This window comes from Camelus ferus, chromosome 30 (assembly GCF_009834535.1).
Source record: "Camelus ferus isolate YT-003-E chromosome 30, BCGSAC_Cfer_1.0, whole genome shotgun sequence".
NCBI classification, from domain to species: domain Eukaryota; kingdom Metazoa; phylum Chordata; class Mammalia; order Artiodactyla; family Camelidae; genus Camelus; species Camelus ferus.
The window spans coordinates 8,008,636-8,025,226 of NC_045725.1; positions in this window are offsets into that span (position 1 = coordinate 8,008,636).

Consider the following 16,591-nt stretch of genomic DNA (forward strand, 5'->3'; position numbering starts at 1 on the left):
ATCACTTGTGTGTTTTCTACGCCTGTGCAGTACCTGTTAGCCAATAATAAATAGTGCTCCTGAGGGTTGAAACGTGGTGCCCTTATTTTTCTTGGTCATCCATTCATATGATTTTAAATAGCAGTGGTACCAGGCTGACGTTGATTTATATTTCTAGACCTGACCCCTTGCCTTCTCTATCCCCACGTGTTACACAGCCTGCTGGACTTTTCCTGATCATAAATGGGACCAGATTTTTGCCTTCCTTTCTCATTTCTCCCTTCTTTCCAATAATTCTTTTTTTAAAATATATTAACCCCCAAACCTCAGAGGCTGTGAATCATCTTTCACTCTTCCCTGTCCTATGCTCACTATAGGAAATCATGTATCAGACACTTGGGTTTCTAGCTCTGAATCCAGCCTGTCTTCTTTATTTTTACCACCCAACTCTTCATCCAGACATACAGGAACTCATGTAAACTGCATTAAAATTAAATATGGCAATGATATCTTTGTTTGGAAATAATATTAATAATTAATATTGATATATTACCTAGGCCATATTATCTCCCTTCCTAAAATTATTCCACTGAATTCACTTTACCTCCTGAAATAAAATTCACTTAGAAAATGCAAGGACCTTTGGCAAATAGCTTCAATCCATGTGATAATGCTTGTTACCTGTTGAGTCTATTCAGACTTGCAAATATTTCTTTTTTTCTCTCTCATAGTTCTTTTTAACTTAACATGAATTATTCTACTCGATACTACTTTTAGGTTCTGCTGACTTCCAAGTACTGAGCTAAGCACCAGGAATTAGAGATAAACAAGCTATGGTTATTATTCTCAGGGAAGTTTGCTTTCCTGGTGAAGATACAGATTAAGTGAACAATTAAGTTCTGCTCACTGTGATAAGTGCAGAAATAAAGATATCTACAAGGCGGTGCAGCAAAGGCTTGAGTAACCAGGTTGTTTTGAAGTCATTCAAATAAAGATTTACCAAAGAAAAGTTAGGGAAGGGCTCCCCAGGTAGGAGAAAGACTGCGCAAATGCAAAGGGAGAAAACAGAACATGGTATTTTGACAACCAGGATGATTTAAAAAAATGCCAGACTCAGATCTCTAGGGAGCAATGTCCATGGTATAAACCTTTAGAATAATGTTTCAAAATTGCTTTGGAATGACTATTAATGTAATGAAAACTAATGATTATTCTCTCCAATATATGGATTGTCAATTACTTCATATGTATTTCTGTTATTAAATGAGATTATTCAGTATTAAGCATATGTTTATACAAGCTAGTATTCACTTGTGGGATCTTGTATTTCCTTTACAATGAAAGCATTTTAAGGGTCAAATGTTGTATTTGAATTAGGTAAAGAGTTCCATAGTATTGACATTGTCTCTCTGGACTCTTACGTGTCAGTCAGAAAGATCAGGCTATTTATTGCTAAGAAGAGTAAAAGGCCAGGCAACCTTCTGTGCTGGTGCAGCTCCCTCTACGCGGGATAGTATTCCATCCTTCTCCCCTTGTCTGAGCTAAAGAGCATATTAGCAGTAACTCAGGCCATATTATCTCCTTGCCTCCAATTACTCTTTCTCCCCTTTAAGTCTCAAGGTCACTGATCACCTCCAGAATGTATTTATGAAGTTGTCTGCTGTGCTAAGCATTCTTATTCTGTGACCTAAGATGAATCTTTTCCTAACTGTCTCAGTCGTTACAAAACAATCTTCATTAAAATTTACCTTTCATACTATGTTTTAACATTCTTAGGCTATCATCTTACAAATATTTGGCTCTCAGAGCCATGTACAGGGTCTGGTTTACAGCCGGGCCACTTCCCCTGTGAACTGATACATTCCCAATAAGCAGTGTTTCATAAATTAGAACTTTCATGAAGTCATGCATTTCAAATAACATTAAATATCTATAGAATAGCTTCATGGAAATGAAAACATAAATAGTGTACACGACTATCAGAGACCAAAAGAAAAAAATAGAACAAGTGAGACAATTAAGGGGACTGATTTTATTTATGTGATTGAAATCGGCAGAGTGGCCAGCTCTAAAGACTAGGGCGTGTCAGCAGGGTGGGTTTGTGGGTTTGCCTTGCACTTTGATGGGAAGTAGTAAACTTGTTGCAGCGGGAGGTTGATGGACATTTGGGTTGTTTTGCAATCAGGGAGAGTCTGTCAGTTATCTGAACAGGAAATTGTGGTTCCTTATTTGTGGTTCCTTTGTTTCAGGCAAATAAACAATTTTAATCACAGCTAATCACTCATGAGACGAAGAATGGGCAGTTGGAGAGTCTGTGTCTCGCCTTGACAACAGGTTCACACAAAGGGAAAGGTCTGAGACTTCTCATGGGTAAACCAGTAAGTCAACAGCTAGCCTAGTGGGACAAAAAGTAAACATGGGTCCCCTGGAAGCCCTATGGCAAAGGGTTGTGCTTTGCAGCAGAAGACGGAAGGGTAGGGGATTTTGGAAAAAATAAAATGGGGATATCTTCAGACTGTCATTGTTCTCTGAAGTACCTAAGTGAGATATAGTTCAACTATCTGTTAAATTAATTCAGTAAGATGGAGGTGGGTCTAAGGCCATGGTGGCCTATGAAGCAAACCAAAAGCTAGGCCTGTAATGCCTCCAGGTTAAGAAATTAAAACCTAAGGACAATCAATCACAAAAAGCCAACTAGGCTTTAAGCTGTAGCCGATCAATAGCATCGTTTCTTTTTTCCACACTTTCTCTGCAGCTTTCCCTTGGGTCCTGTGGTGGAGAACTTAGAACCATTTCTGGTTTGGCACCATTCAGTCGGAATTGAGTTTTGCTCAAATAAACTCTTAAAATTTTTAATGTGTCCCAGTTTATCCTTTAACAACTGTCACAGCTTAAGGGATATTTGCAATGAAATAGTTCCTGGTATTTGTATAAATGCTGTTAATTATTAGGCTATTATTTTTTTTTAATTACTAACTTCTTTAAGTATATTAGGATTTTTTTGTTGTTGTTAAAAGTCTTTTTTTCATAAGAATTCCTTCATTGAGCCTACTTCTGTTGCCATCTTTGATTTTTTTTTGGCTTAGTATGATTCCAAAATACAGTAATACATTGTTACTTCCAACAGATGTGAGCTCATTTTTAGGTTCAGAAGTGTGATTCCAAAAGTCTGCTAATACAGTAGAAAAAAGGGTTGATGTTTTTGTTTAATTTCATTAGTAAGGGAATTTTTTTTCCTTGTTCATAGAAACTAGGCTAACTTTTCAGTTTTAAAAGTCTAATAAAATAAATGATCCTGGGTTTGAACTACCCAAGCAACACAGAAACCATGCACTTAAAACTGAAGGAAAAAAATGACTTAGATTTTGTGCCAGGATTTATGCTTCATGTGATTTCTTAGATGTGGGTCAAGTTAGTGGAATATTTCATTGATATCATCCTGCCAGAATTCATAAGTATGCTATAATTTTGCACTCATTACTGTTCTTGAATCTGTATTGAAACAACAAAGATTCAGTGCTGTGATACATGGTGCTATAATATTGATTGTTTGTAGGCTTATTTTTTGTTTATCACATAACCCCAGGGAGTCCTGCTTCTTTTCAAATGCATGAGTCTTACCAACTGGGCCACAGGGATTAACATGAAACAATAGCAGATTTATTCTAAACCTTCCTGTCCAACAAAGTGTTTCATTTTTAATGAGACTCAGTTGGGATATAGGAAAAAAGTCATTTTTTATAATACACTTTCGAAAAAACTTATCATAATCAATGTAAAATACCCTGATTCCTTTGAGAGGCATGCCTATTAAAAAATATACAAGTTCATATCTTAAGAGTTGACATTTTGTGGACAGAGATTTGTTCTCATTTAGATACCTTGTCAACATCATTAAAAATCAGCCACAGCACAGAAAGATCTATGCTAAAATAATGAATTACATTATTTTCTTCTTGCTGTGGAAATACACCAGGAGAGTGTAAAATATGGCCAACAATGCAAAGGAGGCCGTTCAGGCTTTGGAACCTGCCTAATTCAAAGACAGAACTAGGTAAAGAAGACTTAACTCTAATCCTATGACTGATGATAATTTTTAAAAATCGACTGTGGGAAGGGGTTGGGAAGGGATAAATGGGAGTTCAAGATTTGCAGATACTAATATATATAAAATAGATAAACAAGGAGTTCGGAATGTAGAGCACAGGGAACTATATTCAGTATCTTGTAGTAACTTTTGGTGAAAAAGAATATGAAAACAAATATATGTATGTTCATGACTGAAGTGTTATGTCACATGCCAGAAATTGACACATTACAAACTGACTATACTTCAATAAATATATACATATACACAAAAGAAATCAACTTAAAAAATTCCAAATAAACAGTCAATAAACACAACTCATCAAAATATAGCCAGATCCATTCTCTGTTGTGCTAATTCAGAAAGATCAGTCACTAAAGAATGGTTTGTGGATCTCCAGGAAAATTTTAGAAACACCCAACTTCTATTACTATTCCATGTCTTTGTAAAATTGTTTTGTAAAATGAGGAGTGATGCCAATAATTATGAAATTGTTTAAAAACGCATGCTTCCTGGCAGGAGGAAGGGGAAATAACCATTTTGGAAAATGCCCTGAGCATTCTCCACCACACTCTCCTCCTCTCCAGGAGGAGGAGTGTATCCGCCAGCTGTCCTGTCTTACCCAGAGGCGGGTATTTTCCCAGTTTCATCCCGTCTGGCCCGCCCGTCTCACCTAGGAGGTGAAAGGGAGCTAAAACACACTTGTGAAGGTCACAGCCCAGGGGAATGGGCCCACTGAAAACTGAGGTTTAAGTGTGGGATTGTAGAGTGCTTTCCCTCCTCAGCACTTTACCATCACATTAACAGGGATCTGGAATTATAACGATGGATTCCATTTTAGAGAGCTGTGAGGCCCAGATTCTAATTAGGAGGGAGTTCTTAGGTTCTCTTAAGCTCAGAGACAACAGGGGAGTTTAAAAAAAAAAAAAAATCAGAGGAATTTGAAGCCTCTGGGATCTACAGTTACAGCAAACATGAAATACAGCCCAACTCCTAGTCAGATAAACATAAAACCCACAAGAGAGGCCTTTCACTTGGGTTCCGATTACCTGATACATCATATCCAGATTTCAGCCAAAAATTACAAGGCATGTGCAAGGGATAGAGAATACATGGTGTGACAAAACAAAAGCAAGCACCAGAACGACACAGATGGTGGAGCTACCAAACAGAAGATCTGAAATAAAATCAACGTCAAATGAAATAACTGACAAATAAATAATTGATTAAAAACAAAAGTATTAGTATGTTAAGGTCTTTAATGAAAAGTGTAGACAACATGCAAGAACAAATGGGTGATGTTAAGCAGAGAGAGAGAGACTTTAAAAATTAAGCACTAGAAGTAAAATCCACTGTAACAGACACAAGACAGTCCCTCTGATGAGCTCACCAGTAGTCTGGACGCAATGTAGAAAAGGACCAGTGAGCTTGGATACCAGTGTTGATAGCAGCATTATTCACCAGAGCCAAAAGGTAGAAACAACCCAAATGTGCAGCATTAAATAAATAGATGAGCAATATTTAGCATACGCATGCAGTGGAATATTATTCAGCCATGAGAAGGATGAAATTTCATTATCTATTATGACGTGGATGGGCCTTGAAAACATTATGGTAAATGAAATAAGCAAGACACTGAGGGACAAATAGCATGTGATTCCATTTAAACAAGACACCAGGAATGGGTAGCTTGGTAAGGACAGAAAGCAGCATGAAGGTCAACAGGGGCTGGAGGGAGAGGGAAATGGCAAGTTATTATTTAATAGGAACAGAGTGTATGTTGGGGGTAATGAAAAAATTTGGTATAGACAGTAGTGATGGCTGTACAACCTTGTGAACGTATTTACTGCCACTGAGTTAGACACTTACAAATGGTTAAAATGATAAAGGTTAAGTTTTGTATGTTTTATCACAATAAAAAAAATTTAAAAATTAAAAAAAAAAAATAAACAATGCATTTGAATATATTTCAATGGAAACTTCCTAAACTGAAATGCAAACAAAAAACAAAATTAAAAAAAAAAAAAAAACAAACAGAACATAATATCCAAGAACCATGTAAGAATCTCTAGGTTTACTATCCATGGTCCAAGAGCACCATAAAGAGAAGCAAGATAGCCTCGAGCAGGAGAGGTAGTTGAAGTAATAATGGCTAGTGGTGTACAAAATAATGACACCCATAAAGCTTCACTTCCAGGAATCTCGGAGAATACCAAGCAGGCTAAATGCCAAGCAATCTACATCTCGGCCGATAATATTCAAACTGCAGAAAACTAAAGACAAAAAGAACACCTCGAAAGAAAAAAAGCAAACAAACAAAACCAAAAAAAAAAAAACCCCACCTTGTCTATAGAGAAACAAGGATCAGAAACACATAGCACTTCTCTTCACAAATCGTGTAAGCAAGAAGAGGGTGGAGTGAAAAGATTCAAAGTATTGAAAGAAAATCACCAGCCAGGTTCCTTCCTCTAACGTTGCTCCCGGGGAAAGACTTGTTTTAAGAGGGGTTTGCTTCCACTTCCTTGCCCTTTCTTCTGAGATCTCGTATCTCTGGACCCCTCAGGAGCTTTGGATGCTTCTTCTCTGAGCTGGCAGTGAAGTTTGCCCTGTTTTAGTCCATCTTTTCCATGGCAGCTCCTAGTCAGCTTCCCGGTTCCCGACACCTCGCCCCGCTAGGTCCGCTCCACACTTTGCGATGCTCTGGGCTGCCCCGTTAGCTGTTCTCAGTGGATTTAGCAAATTAAAAGGTACAAATTTGAAGAATCTTCTCTCTTTGAGTTTAGCTAAAGACGGAGGTTGTAGATCTTTCTTTTTGTTGGTGGTGTTGTTCTGGTTGCTTGGAATGGTATCATGAGGACTGGGGAGTATGGAGATTGTCACCAACCTATTGCTAGTGGGCCTGGAAGTCCCATGTGGAGACGAGGAGGAACGCATCGGGACGGATTCTGGGAGAGCTCTGAGCCAGACGACAAGTTAACTGGGATCACTATTTCCGTCCTTCCCAAATGTGCCTTCTCAGGTGCTTGGCGTTCTCTTCCATCCTGTGGGAGGGGAGGTGCCTGAACTCAGTCCCCGTGGCAGCATAGATTCGTGCTCTCCAGGTGCGGGGCTGTAGGGTTTTCATTACTTATCTAATAGTTAGTAATTAAGATAAAGTCATGTTTAAGTTCTGCCTGTTTTCCTCCTAGCTACAGACTCACTCTCCTGCTTAAAGTGTAACCGACATAGAGGAAAGAGTTACCCTGTTAAAACACAGCCCTGTGATTTATCGATCCAAGCACTAACCCAAGCACACCTCTGTAAGGAACCCTGAGAAAACAGGTTCATATACCTGCTGACATTGGGACTTCTGACTTCTAGCCTTTGCTCATTTATACCACTGATGTTTACCAAAATCTCTGAGCAAAATCCCTCAAAAATAATATTTTTATATTAAGAAATTTATAAAAGTTGTAGCAGTCTAAAGCATAATTAAAAATTTAAAGCCACACTAATAAAGCAATAAATCATAGTAGGAAATGCATTTTGGGGCATCTTCAGCATAATTCCAGGTTTTATAGAGGCACAAAACCAGAGCCAAAAATTACTCTGAATTTCTCCTAATAATATTAACCATCTTTCCACAGAAAAGATAGGCAGTTATTATTTCTCAGTCTTAAAATTTGTTTCATAACTTATTTTTTTCTGAATTTGCAATTTATAGTCTCCAGGCAGTAGAAAATTATCTGCTTAAAAAATGCACTGATTTTCTCAAATGCTAACCTCTCTCTGTCTTTATCTTACATATGTTAGGTTAACATACTTTACCTTTAATTAGACTTCACTCTAATAAATCAACAGATTGAGTTGTGCACCTCAAAACTTCAGAATAAGGTAGGGGAAGTCCAAGAGTAAGCAATAAGCAAGGACTGACGTGACTTCAACACAAACACAGACAAGGAAGACTGATACATATGTTGAAAGCCAAGTGATGGCGTATGATCGGAGTCTTCTTAAACTTTGCAGGGTAGGAATTGCCTTAGAATTAACCAAATACTGTTAAAAAAAAAAAAAAGCTCTATTTTTGAATAAGCGGCAGACTTAGTTGAAATATCTGCCAAAAACAAAAACAAAAACTGAACTTTGATCAGGGTTTGTATTTCTCAGGGAGGTATATTTTATCTAGGTGCAATTAAATGTATTTTAATAACTGTTTCTGGCAATAAAAAATGTGTAGATTTTGAAAAGTGAGAGGTTTTTTTTTTTTTCATGGAAATATTGAGTCTAGAGAACTGCAGATTTTGACATGAGAGTATTCCTCCTGCTTTGACTTAGGAAAATTTTTATAGTCTATAGGAATTTATAATGGATGATCTTTAAAGAGACTTTTAATCATAGAAATAAAAGAGTGTTTTCCTAAAAATAAATAACACAGGTACTTCCTAAAATCAAATATAATGTGTTCTCATTATACAGTATATGATATTTATAACACTGATAATAAGTCTTTACTTCTTGGAAAATGCATACGGGGGAAAATTTGAGTGCAATTAGTTCTTTTGCAGATTCACATAGCTGCAAAGCAACGTGCGTATTTTAAGATCTTTCGAAGGCTGCTTATTCATGGCACGTCAAAGAGTAGTCGAGCTGTCACAGATAAGGAAGAAGGTCATGGAGAATTCAGTGCCTTGCCCAGCTAGTGGGCTACTCTCAGTCTGTTTGTCTCATCCAAATACATAGTGGAAGGATTTTAGTCATTCCCTCTTTCTCTTCCTTTCTCAGTCCAATAAGACAATTGGAACTGATCACCTTTGCTCAGGCTTCCGTGATGACCTTCTTCTGATGTTGGTCCCACGCGATATACTTAGTTTAGATTTCGTATTCTGAAATGGTGGACGATTATCTATCATTATATAACACTATTGGAAACTTTGAAACCATATATGTATTATACTGAAGGTAGAATTAATATCAATGTTCAGAGCTAGGAAGCCACTCGTAGGCCTCTGAGATAGTCCTATCCACGCTTTTAGGGAAAATCAAATCTGCTCTCAGAAACAAATCTGACCTAACTTGTCAGAGTGAATATGCCATCCGCCCCCTGACTGCTTCTGCCTTTGCGTTTCCTGGCTTATTTTAGCTTAAACCTCTACCACATCTTTCCTTTGGGTAACATGAACCCATGTATTCCTGTTGTCTTCCTGCCCTGACATGGGTAACATCATGAAAATAAGGTTTTCCCCCTGGCTAGTGGATCTGTGTTCCTTAACTTACTATTTGTCTGTGTGTGTGTGTGTGTGAGAGAGAGATAAATTGTGACTGTGCTAAGGGGAACCAGAAAAACGTCTTATCTTCAGTATCTGTTTCCTCCATTCTCTCTGTTTTGAGGGCTGGTTGGTTTGCTGGGCCTGTATGTAAATTTCTTTGTTCCAGATTTCAATAATTGCCTGATTTATATTCTTCAGTTTCTCCTTCTAGGGCCAGAGACCAAATTATAGCATCTGAATAATTCTTTATGCCCTTCTTCTACAAATATACATTTTTTCTGATAAAAACCAAGGAGTGAATTAGTTTGACTTTTTCACCACTGTATGTATTCTATGTATTAGATAAATATGGTAATATACATGTATCTATGCTCACACACGTATGTATCTGCACATATATACACATGTATATATGTACCATTTTTAGTGTGTTTTCACTTTCAAGATTTTAAAGAATTCATTATATATGTATTCATTTCCAATACACCTTCATTATCATGGTATCACCATGGCAACATCTTATCTGATTACCATTTGATCAGGCTAACTATCACAGCTATTGTACCGTGATACAAGCCTCTCAGCAAAGGAGTTTGACATCCTATCTTTGTTTGTACAAACTGCTCTCCAGTTACATTCATTCCCTATTAACTTACCCAGTGACATATGTAAGCTGTATTTTACAGCAGTGAAGACTAAATGTGCAACACAGGATTCACCTGGAAGCTCAACGCTCTCACCTCCAGATGATTTTCAGAATTGCTTTCTTAGGTACAAACCAGAACCTATTTAGCTTTCCAATGTAATCTTGAAAATATCTTAAACATTTCAGGATCATTTTTTGCTATTTCTTCTTATATCATTTTTTTATTTCCACAGTGATTCTGACAGTAGAGGAAACAAAAAGATCTCAGTTCATCTTCTGTGTCCTCCGTGTCACTTTTAGCGTCTGCGAGATATTATGTAACACATGTCACAGAGCTTGTCTCTCACCTTCGTGCTAAAAACACAGGCGAGAGTCTGTCATTGTTTTCTCCTCAAATGTTTGGCAGCTTCGTTTTTTCCCAGACTCCATCTGTCTGTTTGCAGCTGCTCAGTTGCATTTTTATTCACATTTTTTGGCTCTCAAAGTCAATAATTAAAAGGGTTTTTTGTTGTTAGATAAAAATTCTTCAAGCCCCAAACTCTAGTGCCCCATCTCTTCCCATCTTTCCCTCCCCAGATGTTTGCTCTCAAAGTAACTCAGATCAATAAAGTTGGGATGACATTTTTTAAACTCAGAATTTTAACGTTTACTACATTTATCCATTTATACTTACTTATGCAAAATTATTGTGCATGTGCATTTAAAAAAAAGAAATGTCTATACATACACCTTTAAATCATTCAAGAATAACATAAATAGAAGTTTGTAGCTGTTATTCATGTACATAATTATGACTCAAATTATAAAGGGATTGTATCATATTTGTTAAATCAATTTCAAAATCATTCTGATCTCAAAAACAATATGGGCATATATAGAATTTTCCAGTTCATTATTTACAGGGAAAATATTCCACTTAAAGGGGCCAACTGTAAAGAGATAATGTCCCAAAATTCTAAATATGAGAGAGGAGTTTCAGAAGAAGAACAAAGGCACGTGTGCTTTGAATCTGATTATCTCTGGAAATCCAAATTCCCCTGCAGACACCAGGTGTATATGAACAGAGATGAAGAAATTCTAATACAAGTGAAAGACAAAACACAACTCTGAAGAGCTTAAAATGTATCTGGATGACACGAAGAGTTTGGAAGCTTATGGAATATATCTGAGCAATGAATGCATCACCGGTTTGGAATTTTAACTAGCTTTTTTTTTTCTTCTTTTTTTGGTTGCTACTTTAACTGCAAGTTCCAAATGCCTTGAGATATAACACCAGAGGGGAGCTGTCACATTAAGTGATTTAGAAACTCCATATTTAAAGAGGAGCTGCCATCAAAGCAAAAAGGGAGAAATTAATTCAAAGCAAAAATACGAATTAAAAAAAAAAAAACCCACAAGAAATAAGAGCTGTGACTGGAAAGTTACGGGTCCGCTGGAAAGTCAGAGTAAGTAATCATCACATGTCAACCACCCACAACACCCCCCCAGGCCTCGCTGGTGCGCTGCCCACACTGCCGACCTACAGGGCTGCCGGTGAATTCTTGCTCCTTGAGATGCTCCAAATTGACTCAAGGCAGCCTGTGACAGCTGGGAAGATCATGCTGGTGAAAACCTCCTAGAAATTCCCCAAAGTTGGTGCCAATTGAAGTCACACTCAGCTATCACTCCACAGATGCAGTTCATTTGTCAAGTATAGGAAGACGGATGTAACAAATGGACAGCTTTTCTGGTAATTAAATGTACCTATGGTTATATAATTTGCAAAATTTTCTAGAATTATTTGAATTGCTATGCTTTTTCATTTCTGTGAAGTCGAGCATTTTTTAATGATACGGTTCTATTTCATCTAATTCATTACGAGTGCTCTTGAAGATTAAAATCAGCTTACACGTCTATACAGTATACCAGGGTTGTGGACCTGGGGTTCACTTTATCTTGTTGCAAATATGATAAGGTAGAATCCTTGATTTTGATTCTCTTCAGTGTAAATAACTCTTGCACATGAAATCTGAAAAGGTAAATACTAAAAAATTAAAGTAAAATGATTCTTTTTTCAGTATAAACATATCCACAGACTCACATGTAAATTAGACTTCATACAGGGGTAACAGCATTTCAAACGATAGCTGTCTGATAGTATAGAAGATGCCCACCGGAGAACAGCTGGCCAATGCTTGTTATTTGTATTATGATATCTCATGAGAACATCAATCAAGAAAGCTGCTTTAGTAGATATTTGCATTAATATACAGTCGGTGGCTTTCTGCCAACCGTGCTTTGTCAGTAGTTTTCAAATTACAGGTATCCTCCGCTTTTCCAAAGTTTGCTTTACGCCATTTTGCTTTTGTGAAAGACTTACATTAATTAATACCTGTTTTCACTAACTGAAAGCATTCAAAGAGGTTTTTAATTTTTATGACAAAAGGCAAACAGCGAAAATAGCATTCAGCGTTCGCTGTGTGAGGAGAGCTTACAGAGGCTGTGCCCGCCCACCCAGGGCGGCAAGGAGGTCACCACCAAGCTCCTGTCCCAGGAACCACTCCCAGCGTCTCAGCATCCAGCCGCCATTGCTTTGAGCTGTGTGTGAGCATCTGCGCTTTTCCTTGATGTATTCCGTGCCTCCGTGAGCGAGATGCACGCTAAGGCGATTGCTTCTTCGCTTTGTGCCTTACTGACTTACGGAAGATTTCATGGGGACGCTCTACTTTCGGAGAGTGGGGGAACCTGTGCTTCATTTTTGTGGTTGTCTTCTCAGCCATTCTAAAATGCTCATCCCTCTTAAAGCTGCCAAAGATGGAGGTCTTTTGTGTATTTTACAAACCAGATTTAACATCAATAAAATAATGCTAACAATTTTATCTTTTATGACACATACTCAGTAATATTATCAAGATGGCAACAGAAACTTTTTTTTTTTTAATTTTAGGAGTCTTAAAATTTTCTTTCAAGAAATAACTTTCTTAAATTTAGCTTAAGAGTGAAAAATAAAATCATTAAATTTCAGCCATAGAATGTTTCCTCAGAATGTGCACGCACAGGTATTGGAGATTTCTGGAAACCAATGGCAAACTGTTTTTTAGAAGCTCAGGATTACAAATAATTATCACCCTTTTTAATATTACAAAATGGACAGAGTGGCTAAGTACTTGCCTGTTCCCATTCTTTTACAGGGGAAGAGGAAGAAACTGCTCACTTTTTTTTTTTTTTTTAATCTGTCCTTTGTCTTAAACTCATAGTTTCGTTCTGACACAAGTTGTCTTTTTCCTTTTGTCCTATTTCCTGTTTCTGTCCTCATTTGTTACCTACCCTTTTCTATGGGTTTAAGGGTGGAACTTATTTGGAAAAAGGTGTTAGCGTGTAGGGCCAACACCAGCTTAGGTGGGCCAGCCCAGGGGAAGACACTTGTCCTGGGTGAGAGACACAGGCTGGCCTGCCAGTCAATCCCCAGTCCAGCTGCAGAGGCCACCAGGCCAGCAGAGGGCTGTAACTCAGGCTGTCAGAAGGCATTAGAGTAAATGTATTTGCAGCAATGAACATGACATAAAATAAGACCCTGAAACAAAAGTTAAAAAGAAGGAAAAACGTTAATGTTGTTATCTTAAAAAGTAATGTTTTCACAGAGGATATAGGGGGAAAAACAACAAATTTTCACCTCTAAGTGGCTAACTCTCCAGGCAACATATTAAAATACCCCAGAATGACTTACAGTCAAGATTTTCCTAAGTACTTTTCTCTTTTATCTTTCTTAATATGTCTCTTAATTCTTGCTTTTTTTGTTTTTCTGTTTTCCTAATAATTTAGTGCTTCTGACAACCATTGATTAACTGAAAATGAGAACTCAATAATTTAATCTAATGGACTAAGGGAGATTAAACATCAGGAAGTGGACGGTTTCATGGTCCCTAGAAAGCACTTGTTGTACCTGGTAAGAGCTGGGAGCAGTATTATTCATTACTTGAAAGTGACTGGTTTGTCTCGTGAATTCCAACTTGAAGTAAACTTCATCAATAATAAAATAAACATTCATGTTCTGTATTGATGCCTCGTTTTATATTTTCTGTGGCTTATTGTTTGTTTAAATATACCAATGTTGCTTTGACCTTTATATATTCCCAAAAGATCATTAAAAAAAAATTATCTGTCAACAAAATATGACTTTTAAAACACATTTACTCAAAGGAATAATATTAGATTCAGCTTCCTGTAAAAGGTTTAAAACTAGGCAGTATTATTAAATTTTGTCTTTAAATTCGGTTTTGATGTCTTACAAAGGCAATAAATCATAGTCTTTAAATTTTATTAAATGGAAGTAACTTAAACTACAAACTTCCTTGGTAAATAATCTAAATTCTTAAATGCCCTGATTTCTAATAAAAATACAGATAAAATTATCATTCACAGATCTGTTGTCATACTGGAGTAGCATCAGGAATAATAAATTATAAAAAATACTCTGAGCAACAATTAAGCATCAATATTGTGCTCTACACCAGAAATTGACACAACATTGTAAACTGACTATACTTCAATAAAAATATAAAAAATTAAGCACCAGATAGATTTTTTCCCAATATTGAAATTAAACATGATTTTTTTTCTCAAAAATGAGAAGCGTTTTCAAAGATATTTGAAAATTTGGTTTATGAAAATTCATGATGACAGTTTTCTAAGTGTTTTGAGATGTACAATAAATATTGGAAAGTCTTTAGATAAAGCATATGATTGTTTAATGAAGCATAAAAACAAAGATCAAGAAATGTTTCAAAAAATATACTTTTTTATCCTATAAAATAACATTTAACATACACTAGAACATCAAATGCTTGAACATCACTAAAAGATTTAACATTCTATATTTGAGTATATCCTATGTAAATAATTTAAACAACTGTTCATCTCTCTTTTGATGAGTATAGATTTTCAAATAATCATTTTTCCATAGTAATTATAATTTAAAGAAGTCATTTATCATATGTAAAATTACTCCAAAGGTACACCTGAAAATATTCTTGTATATCATATCTTTGGAAAATTTTAATTTTTCTCTTCCCTTAATTATTTTTAATTTCTAATAATCCATTTTCTAGTGAATTCTGTAAGCATTAAAACACATGGTTAAATGCAGTAACTACACAAAAGGCATCGCCTACCAGCTAATAAACATTATTGTCTTGCATGTGGGTGGCAATTTCTTAAGTTCTTTTGTTTGAACAGAAGAATATGAAAGGGCAGATATGCTTGGAAGATAACTCAACGTTAATACAGAGTCGACACAACTTCACAGTTAAAACGTCTTTCAGCTAAGTTGAAAACACTTGTTTATAAAACATTTGAAGTCATAATAATGATAAATGAGGAAATAAGTGAAGAAATAAAGGTACTAAGCATGAGTGAGGATGGAGTTTATTCATTTATTCTCTTATTCAACAGTTTCTATAGCTCTCATTCTGTGCCACACAGAGATATAGGAACAGGTGAGACCACTGTGAAAAAAAAAAAAAAAAAAGGCAAGGTTTTTCTTTAAAATCCTTCAAGGGATTCAGCAGGGTTGACAGAATAAAGAGTATCTATAGCGTTATGTAAAGGAAATCAATGCCTGAACAGCTTCACTTGGTGCATAAACAGCACCTTTTCAGTCTTAACTATTTAAATCTAATTTTTGTTTGGGTGATGACTCAATGGTAAAGTGCTCAATGATAATAAAAGCAAGAGTTTAAGAACTTGAAAAAGTATGACTCAAACACATTTACCCTGAGGAATAGAGGGCTCTGAGGGTCAGGGAGGACCCGTGAGGACCCAGCACAAAGTGAAGGTGCTCCAGTTGATACAGAAACTATTGCGGGTAGACACTTAGATGGGGCGGGAATGTGTGCAACCAATTAATTTCTTAGAATGCATATATTTCTGGGTTGCGTAGTGTTGACTTTCACGCGTATCCTGCATCATATTGAGAAAGACTGATTTTAGTTCACCTAGTAAAAACATTTCTGACTGTATTCAGGGCTTACAAATGCTTAAGAATTCAAATCCAACCTCCACTTCTGTATTCCTCACTTTAGTTAGCAGAGGATGCAATATTAGTAAGACAATCGCTGTCTTTGGAATAATTGCTCTATTTTTGTTGACAATGATGTCAATATTGTGAGGCTATGGTCAGAGAATTACTTTTCATCAAGTTTCCTACATGGGCTAGTGTATTATAGAGTAACATGTTAAGAGTTTAAATATAGCCAGGCACTACTCCAATCGCATTCTCATTTTCTCTGAAGAAGGTAAAGTCAAATGAGCAAGAACAAATCACAGCCAAGGGACAAAAAGACGTGACGATCCCACCAGATGTGCAAACTGCTGAGCTGGCTTCCTCTGTAAGCAAACTGAGTTCTGCTTAGACCAAGAGCATTGAAAGATTTGGTTATGACTCTGTTCTATTTCCTGTTAGAAGTGTCCTTGTTTCAGAAGTCCAAAATATGCACATGAGAATCAAAAACTGACTAAAAACAAATGGGATCAGCTGGGTCCATGGGTGTCATTTGTCGTGTCTCCTCGGCCTATTACATCTGTCTCCAATATAATACATCAGTTTCACGTGCAGCCATTTCTGTATTTCTGAAAAAGGCTTTTTCCCTAGCTGTT